General features: G+C 46.4%; 1 pseudogene; it reads left to right on the top strand.

Moving 5' to 3' along the window:
• The first annotated feature begins 4,606 nt into the window (after positions 1–4,606).
• LOC101984099 lies at positions 4,607–5,082 on the top strand (annotated as a pseudogene).
• Positions 5,083–8,392: the final 3,310 nt, after the last annotated feature.

Here is an 8,392-nt window from a genome sequence, read left to right as displayed (position 1 = left end):
TGAGCCACCATGTGGTTGCTGGGAATTGAACTCAGGACCTTTGGAAGAGCAGGCAATGCTCTTAACCACTGAGCCATCTCTCCAGCCCCCTCATCTCTTTTTTTGTGAACCTTTTCCTGCCTTCTGTCTCCTCTTAGATCAACTGAGCATTTATGGTTTTATCATCCAGTTTTCTCATAATTCTACCCTTATTAGTTTTGAGTCTGGATTTTTTTTTTTAGTGGATGCCTCAAGGTTTGCAATATGCATTGTAGTCTATAATAGCCTGACTTAAAACAGTGTTTATGCCACTTGGTGTTTGGTAAAATAGCTCCATAAAACCGGGCATTCATTTCCTGTCTCCTGGCCTTTGGGCTAATGTTGTACAACTTTATTATACATATGTCATAAACATGATACTATACTTTTATTTTTGCTTTAAACATCCACTTCTACTTTGGAGAACTTTAAACAACGTGGAACTTTGTATGTCATTTAGCATCACACTTCCTACTTCTCTTCCCCAGTTTCCAGGCATGGGGACCGTCTCCTGGTTCCGATTCTCTTCCGTGTGGAAGGCAGGAAGCCACATTCTTGCAGGACACATCTGCTGCTCATGAAGCCATCCTGCTCAGTGTGCCCTGAGACGTCTGTATTATGCCTTCACTGGAAAAACATATTTTGTTAGTTACAGAGTTCTCGGTTGATAGGTCTGCCTTTTCCTTCTCCTGCTCCTATGTTCTCTTTGCTTCTTTGAATTTACAGTGCCTCTCTTTACTCGGGCTGCATTAGTGTGTCTTTGTGATGGCCCCTTTTAAGCAATTTGGCCGTCATGTCCTTGGCTTCATTTTCTTATATCTTCTTGTCTTTGGGGTTTGTTGAACTTACAGGGGCTAAGGATTTATATTTTCACCAAAGTTGGGAGGTTTTTTTGTTTTGAAGAAATAACTAAAAAAAAAAAAAACAAAAAACAAAAACCAAAAACCTCCCTTCCTTTGAAGATTCCAGTTTAAATGTGCACGAGAACACAGGTTTCACAGCTCTGTGCCACACTCTCCAGCTTTTCTCAGCTCCATTCCGACAGTGTCTATTTTTTAACTTCAGGCCACGTTCATTTCCTCTGCACTGTATAACTGGCGCTTGTCCTGTTTTCTTGGGATTTTATCTCAGGCTTTCATTTGGAATGTTTCTCAAATGCCTTTTCTTATGCTTCCATGTCTTCCTTTAAGATACTGAATCTTTCCTGTCTTCTGGAACATGTTGAGTGTATTATAGTATATATCTACATAGATAGATGGATAAATAGATATCATCAAGTATAAGTATATCTTTAAGCAGTTTTTAGTTTACATATTTTATGTGTGAGGGTTTCACCTGCATGCACACATATGCACCATATACATGCAGTACCTGGGGGTATTAGAGCCCCTGGGACTAGAGTTAGTTATGGATGGTTGTGAGCCACTGTACGGGTGCTGGGAACTGAGCCTGGATCTTCTCAAAGAGCAGCAGGTGCTCTTAACCACCAAACCATCACTCCAGCCCCTAAATATATATTTAATGTCATTATCTGTTAATTCTGTCATGTCTTATTTCTGAATCTGTTTTTATTGGTTTACAAATTTTCCTGCCTCTTTCCATGCCTGACAACTTTTGGTTGCATGCCAGCTACTATAAACTTCTACTTTTGGGGTGCCCATTACGAATTGTTACCTTTTGAGGTGCCCACTATTTTTGTGTTCCAGTAAACATTGCACTTTGCTCGAGGGTGCAGTTGACTTACTTAAGCCAGGTTGACTCTTTTGAAACTTTTTTTTATAAAGATTTTTATTTATTATGTATATAGGTTTCTTCCTTCATGTATCCTGCAGTAGAGAAGAGGACACCAGATCTTATTACAGATGGTTGTGAGGCACCATGTGGTTGCTGGGAATTGAACTCAGGACCTCTGGAAGAGCAGCCAGTGCTCTATTCCTCTGAGCCATCTCTCCAGCCACCACTCTTTTGAAACTTTTTAAAGATTTTACTCAGCAGGAAAATAGTGGTTAATATTGTTCAGAGTTCAACATAGACTGTTTGCCCATAAGGCAGTGGGTTCTCGACCTTCCTAATGCTGTGACCCTTTAATACAGTTCCTTGTGTTGTGGTAACCCCCAACCGTCAAATTACTTTTGTTGCTACTTCATAACTGTAATTTCGCTACTGTTATGAACCATAATATAAATACATGATATGCAAGCCCTTTGAACATGTCATCCAACCCATAGGTTGAGAATCACTGTTCAAGAGGACTTATTTTAATGTCTATGATTATTTCATCCATCAGTTGAGGGCTATTGCTAAGGTACCCAGTGGGTGGGAGCCCGAACTGCTGTTACCATGACTGTGGAAGGACAACCACCGCAGTGAGGAGCTACCCAGCCATGAGACCAGAACGACCCCGAGGCTGAGGTTCAGAAACCGAAATGTTGAGCTCATTTTTCTTATCCGCTCAGACAGCTCCTTCCTGCTGCCCCCTCCCTGGATGAGGAGAACAGAAACTATCCGTATCCCTGTGCAAGCACCAAAGATGGTGCCTAGTGCTTTTCCACCTCCCCCATGTATGTGCACTGACTGGAACTCAACTGGAGACTTAACCATTACTAGGGTTGTATCCCCCTCCCTTCTCGTGAGTGTGTGTGTGTGTGTGTGTGTGTGTGTGTGTGTGTGTGTGTGTGGTGGTGGTATGTGGGGACGTCAGAGGACAACTTTCAGAATCAGTTCTCTCCTACCATGGACTCTGGGGCTCACCCTTACCTGCTGAGCCATGAGCCATCTCATTGCCTCTTTCCCTGAATCTCTAGCATGTACGGGGTGTTAGTGTGTCCGTATTTTTGCCACTACAAGGAGACTTTTAGTTGGGTAAATTAAAATCTATAAAGATTGCTTCGTGTGGGGAGGGTGCAGGGGAGTAGGCATGCCTGTGTCCTGAAACACTGGTGAAGGTCCAAGGACAAGCAACCCTCAGGTCTTCATGCCTCTGCCTTGTTTGAGACAGGATCTCTTGGCCACTGTGTGAGCCAGGCTAGCTGGCCTTTGGATTCCTGTCACCAGCAGCCTCCTCCAACTCCTTCCTTTAGGCATCTGAGCTCAGGTGTTCAGCTTTGTACGTGGTGACGGCTATTCTTTGTTGTCAAGTTCACTACACCTGGAATGAGCTCCGATCCAGGTGGAGAGGGCACACCTGTGAGATAATTTCTGCTGGGTTTGAAGTGGGCGAATCCTCCTCTAGTCCAAACCTTTGAGACTGGAAGACACACCTCTGATCTGGATCTCGAGGCAAGAAGGCACAGGCTTTTGATCTGGATCTTGAGGTAGGGAGATACACTCCTTTAATCCTGATCTTGAAACAGGAGGACACACCTTTAATCTGGGCCACACACTGTTGGGAGGCTATATAAGGGTATTGTTGCACAAATTCTAATTGGTCTTAATAATAAAATCCCAGAGTCAGATGTTAGGGGTGAAAACCAAAAGATCAGAGAGGCAGAGCAGCCAGCCACTAGTTCTTACCTCCATGAAATCCTAGGATGGAACGGGGTGTCCTATCGGTACAAGTCCTCAGACTGAATGCCCTGAGCGCCTGTCTCCTCCCACCTTATATTCCTCTCTCTGCCCAGCCATATCCCTTCCTGTACACTCCTCCCTAGTGCTGGGATTAAAAGCATGTGACTCCCAAGTACTGGGGTTAAAAGTGTGAGCCACCACCACCTCAATGTTTCTCCTTGAGAGACTGGATCAATTTTGTGTAGCCCAGGGTGGCATTAAATTTACAGAGGTCCGTCTGTCTCCGCCTTCCAAGTACTGATATTAAAGGGGTGTGCCACCACTGCCTGGCCTCTATGGATAACTAGTGGCTCACTCAACACTCAGGCAAGTTTTATTTGTTATAGCACATATAGGATATGGGAGAAGAAACTCTTGCTCTTTGCCTGCTTGCCCCGCCTTGCTAGTACATCCATTCCTCCAACTTGGGAGGTAGAGGCTGGAAGATTGGAAGTTTGGGGTGAGTCTGGGCTACATAGTGAAATTTTGTCTCCAAACAACAACAACAACAAAGAGAAAGAGTTTGTGTGAGGGGAAGGTGCAGATTGCAGGCATTTGAGGAGGCCAGAGGGCTGTCATTCCCTCAGGCACCATCATGACAGGGCCTCTCATTGGTTTGCTATGCGCTGAGCCCTAGGGATATCTGCTGATAAAAGGCACCAAACAGAAACTGTTCTATCCATGGATGAGTTAAGCCCAGTGCCCATGGAGAGGTTGGGATGTTACAGGTCCACAGCCAAATTACAGTTTCTCTTGAGCCATCTCTAACCGCCTCCCCCTCCCTCCCAATAGCCTTTCCTTGCTGTTCTGAGTCTGACCTAGCCTCCTGTGACTACCAGGTGAAACCTTCTGGAATGTATTAACTGACAAAACCAGTTTCTGCTGGTCAGAAGGTTAGGACTGTCATCAGATAGCATCTGGAGCCTCCAGCCGAGAGGTCGCTGTTCTCCTGTAATGTCTCCACCAATGTCCGTGTGAATGTCTTGATGGACCGTCTTTGTCCTGTTTGTTACTATAAACACTTTCCGGACCTGGCCCCCTCTGTCTTCTCTATCCTGGGAGCAGTTCTCCTGCCTTGGTCCCTCACCTGTGAAAATGTTTGTCTGCTCCAAGTTCATCTCCACCAGTTCCTCGATCAGGAGTGCCTCCCAGGTGCTGAGTTATCTGCTGTCTGCAGTGGAGCTGAACTGATTACAGATGTGGACAGATGAGGTCCTCAGCAGCTTGGCAGTCCCTTGTCCTCTGACCTCACTCATCCCTAGCCACCGTTTTCAAACCAGTGTCATTACCAGGGACATCGACACAGTCACCAAGTTCATTGGTTGCAGTTGGGATGGTTAGCTCTGGGGCTGGGATTGGGACTGTTTTGGGGGAGCCTCATCATTGGTTCTCGTTGGTTATGCCAGGAACTTGTCTCTGAAGCAACAGCTCTTCTATGCGATTCTGGGCTTTTCCCTCACAGAGGCCGTGGGGCTCTTTTATCTAATGGTGGCCTTTCTCATCCTCTTGACCACATGAACAGCTGTCTCCCTCCCATAGTTCTTTTGTGTCCTGTCTGCCCTGTATGTTCCTTTTCCTGTACCTCCCCAGGAAGTCTGGGAAAAGTGCTTGGCTCTGGGTTTGACAGGGAGAAAACAAAATACTGTATTAATAAGAAAAAATAAACTTCATGGAATGGTTACCATATTGGAATATGGAACTCGGGGTAACCTGAACCTGTGTTCTAGGCCATGGTCACTCATATTTAGCTTCAGAATAAGCAGTCACTTCTCCCCTTGGAGGCGAGAGTTGTGTGTTCACACTGCCTTACCATGGCCAGTTCTCTGTGCATGGGCTCTGGTCCTCTTTTTTTCTAGGCAAAGTATTTCACCAACTGAGTCATTTCCCCAGATCTTAATTGTTGCTGTTATTATTATTATTATTTTACTTTTAATAGTTTATGATTTCTTTGATTTTGGGTTTGGGGTTATTTATTGGACCATGGGCAAATTACCAGTGACTACACCCCAAAGAAGACTGACTCCCCCTCCCCCAGCAGCACTAACTGGACAGCTCTTTAGCTAAGGGGGCGCCTTACAAGCCCTTCTTCCAAGAATGACGTGTTGATGGGCTCTGTCTGTGCAGGTCTTGTGTAGGTAAGCACAGCCGCTGTGAGTTCCTGAGGGCATTAGCCATGTCGTCATGCTGTGTCCAGGGGACATAATTTCACAGAGCTCCTCCTTGCCTTCCAGCTCTTACATTCCTCCCAGCCACTCTCCCATGACCCCTCAGAGCCTTTTAGGGCGGGTGGATGAAGACATCCTGTTCAGGGCTGGACATTCAACGATGACCTAGTCTTGGTCATGTGACTAGTTGCATGTCTTGGCATTAGCCACTCCCCGCCGCGAAAGTAAGCTTCTATAATTAAGCTTGAGAGTAGCACACATCTATGGGCACAAACATAAATCTGTAGAAGGCATATTTACATTTGACAAGAACGATGTCCATTTAGCAGAACAAAGTTGATAGGTTTTCCACTATAGCCTATGCCCTCCCCAGCTATGGGCTTTTGGCCAGTACCAGGCATGGATTCCCTCCCGTGGAGTGGGCATCAAATCCAATCAGAAAGCAGTGGGTTACCCCACTAACAGTCATGCCACTACTGTGCAGTTGGCACATCTCTTTGTTGCTGTTTGGTTTCTTTGTTTTGTTTTTTTCAAGACAGGATTTCTTGGGGCTGTTCTGGAACTCTATCTATAGACCAGGCTGCCCCCAATCTCAGAGATTCGCCTGCTTCTGCCTCCCGAGTGCTGGGGCTAAAGATGTGCACTGCCTCCGCCTGGCCCGTTGGCGCATCCTGGGTACAGTTGGCATTGTTGCATGGAGGACACGCTGCTAGGGAAGACGACTGATGATGTCCCTTCCCTAGAGGCCCCGGAGTAACTGCAGCACTAGGAAAGCTACCCAGTGGAGAAGATGGTTCTGGCCTGCTTCCAGCTCCATTTTTCTACGTCCTGCCACCAAAGTGTCTGCCGTCTTCAACCAAGGGCAATGACAACGGCCTGTATTGTTTTGGGAGCGTCTAGGGTTGCACATGTTGTGATCTGAACCTATGAGTTTGGCATGAACTTTTCTTTCAACATGCTATTACGTTGGACAGATTGTCACCACATCTTGTCCATCCGTGTGTGCCTGTGAAACGGCGCCCAGTGAACTGAAACGCATCCAGAGGCTGTATTAAAGAAACTCTGCCCCGATGAGCTTGGAAGAACCCGAATACTCTTTTATTCACACAGAAGACCACAGCTCCACCTCTTGGGTGCTTATTCTGGGTCAGACTCTTTCTGTAGACAACCTATTCTATCCTCACCCTGCACCTCACGACAGGTACTTCCGTTAGCCCTTTCTTAGAGATGAGGATTCAGGTATCTTGAGTCCAGGTCTAGACTCACAGCCAACTGCCTGCAGGACGACCACTGTCCAGTTGCCCCTACCTGCTGGCTGTTCCCCATGAAGTCCTACTCAGAGATCTCAATCAGGGCTGTGGTTGGGGTTCAAGAAGAAAATGCGCCACAAGGTGGCGGTAGAACTCAAAAACTTGAGAAGAGTATAAGGAGGTCCCTTGGACTGGAGACTGCCAGAGGTTGGGGAGCACACTGAAGAAGAGACCTTTAGGACTGAGGGAGTGCTGAGTGCTGGCAGGGCTGGGTGATATGACTCAGCAGCCTGGAGGGGGACACCCTAGGTCACAGAATCCCAGAGGCAGTGGAATGACTTAGGGTCATCACAGTTTGGGAGTTAAGCTCACATTAGCAGATGCTCGGCAGAGGTTTTCCCAGTATGCAAACAGACAGGTTCCAATCTGTTTATCTGAAGGATGTTTACAACAGATGGGTGTAGGCAAATCTGAACCTGGTGTTGGTAGGCATTTGAACACCTCATCTCAGCTCACTTTGAGGAAATAAAAACGCTAGAGACCCAACAGACAGAAGCCACTCCTGGCTCACTGGCTTATGTAGCGGACAGGCCAGGGCTTCTTTCTTGGGAATACGGCCTTGAGGAGGTAGGCCGTGAGGGGGAATTGTGGGTAGAGACACTCTGCTACTCAAGACGGGGTCTGCATAGGCGGTGCCATCTCCCTCACTGGTCTCCTTATGCAGCTGTGGTTGAAGGCAGGGAGCGCCTTTCCTCCGCAGATGGGGAAATCTGTGTTCAGGGCAAAGGGCAGAATGTAGGGCTTCCTGTGTGCCAGGCAAGTGCATCGCTGGAGAAGTTATATAAATAAATAAATAAATGAATCTTTCATCTCGTAAATTTATTTTCTAATTTTCTTTGTTCCCATGATAGAAAGCCAGCGCGATTTACGTAGCCTTTGTGTCAGAATCCCACTCCTCTTCTTGTTAAGCTACCCTTCACACATATCTGTAATGCTCTTGCTTTTACTCACCTGTTCATGGACAGGCGTTTGTGGTCTTCCCTTCTTTGGCTACCGGGAATAAAGCTTCAGTGAACATTAGCACAAAGTGTCTGTTTTAGTATCTGCTTCCAGTTATTTGGGGGAAGTGCGCCATATGACAGTTCTAAGTTTAACTTTCTGCAGAGCTACCAAGTGGTTTCCCACGGCAACAGCACAAGGTGGTTGGTTCTAATTGTCAACTTGATGCAATTGAGAATCACCTGGGGGAGAGTCTCAGTGAGGGATTGTCTAGAAAAGTTGCCCATGGGCATATCTATCTTTTTTTTTTTTTTTTGGTTTTTCGAAACAGGGTTTCTCTGTGGCTTTGGAGCCTGTCCTGGAACTAGCTCTGTAGACCAGGCTGGTCTCGAACTCACAGAGATTCGCCTGCCT

This window comes from Microtus ochrogaster, chromosome 16 (genome assembly GCF_000317375.1).
Source record: "Microtus ochrogaster isolate Prairie Vole_2 chromosome 16, MicOch1.0, whole genome shotgun sequence".
NCBI lineage: Eukaryota > Metazoa > Chordata > Mammalia > Rodentia > Cricetidae > Microtus > Microtus ochrogaster.
The sequence above is the reverse complement of the archived record's forward strand: the minus strand, read 5'-3'. Positions and strand labels throughout refer to the sequence as shown.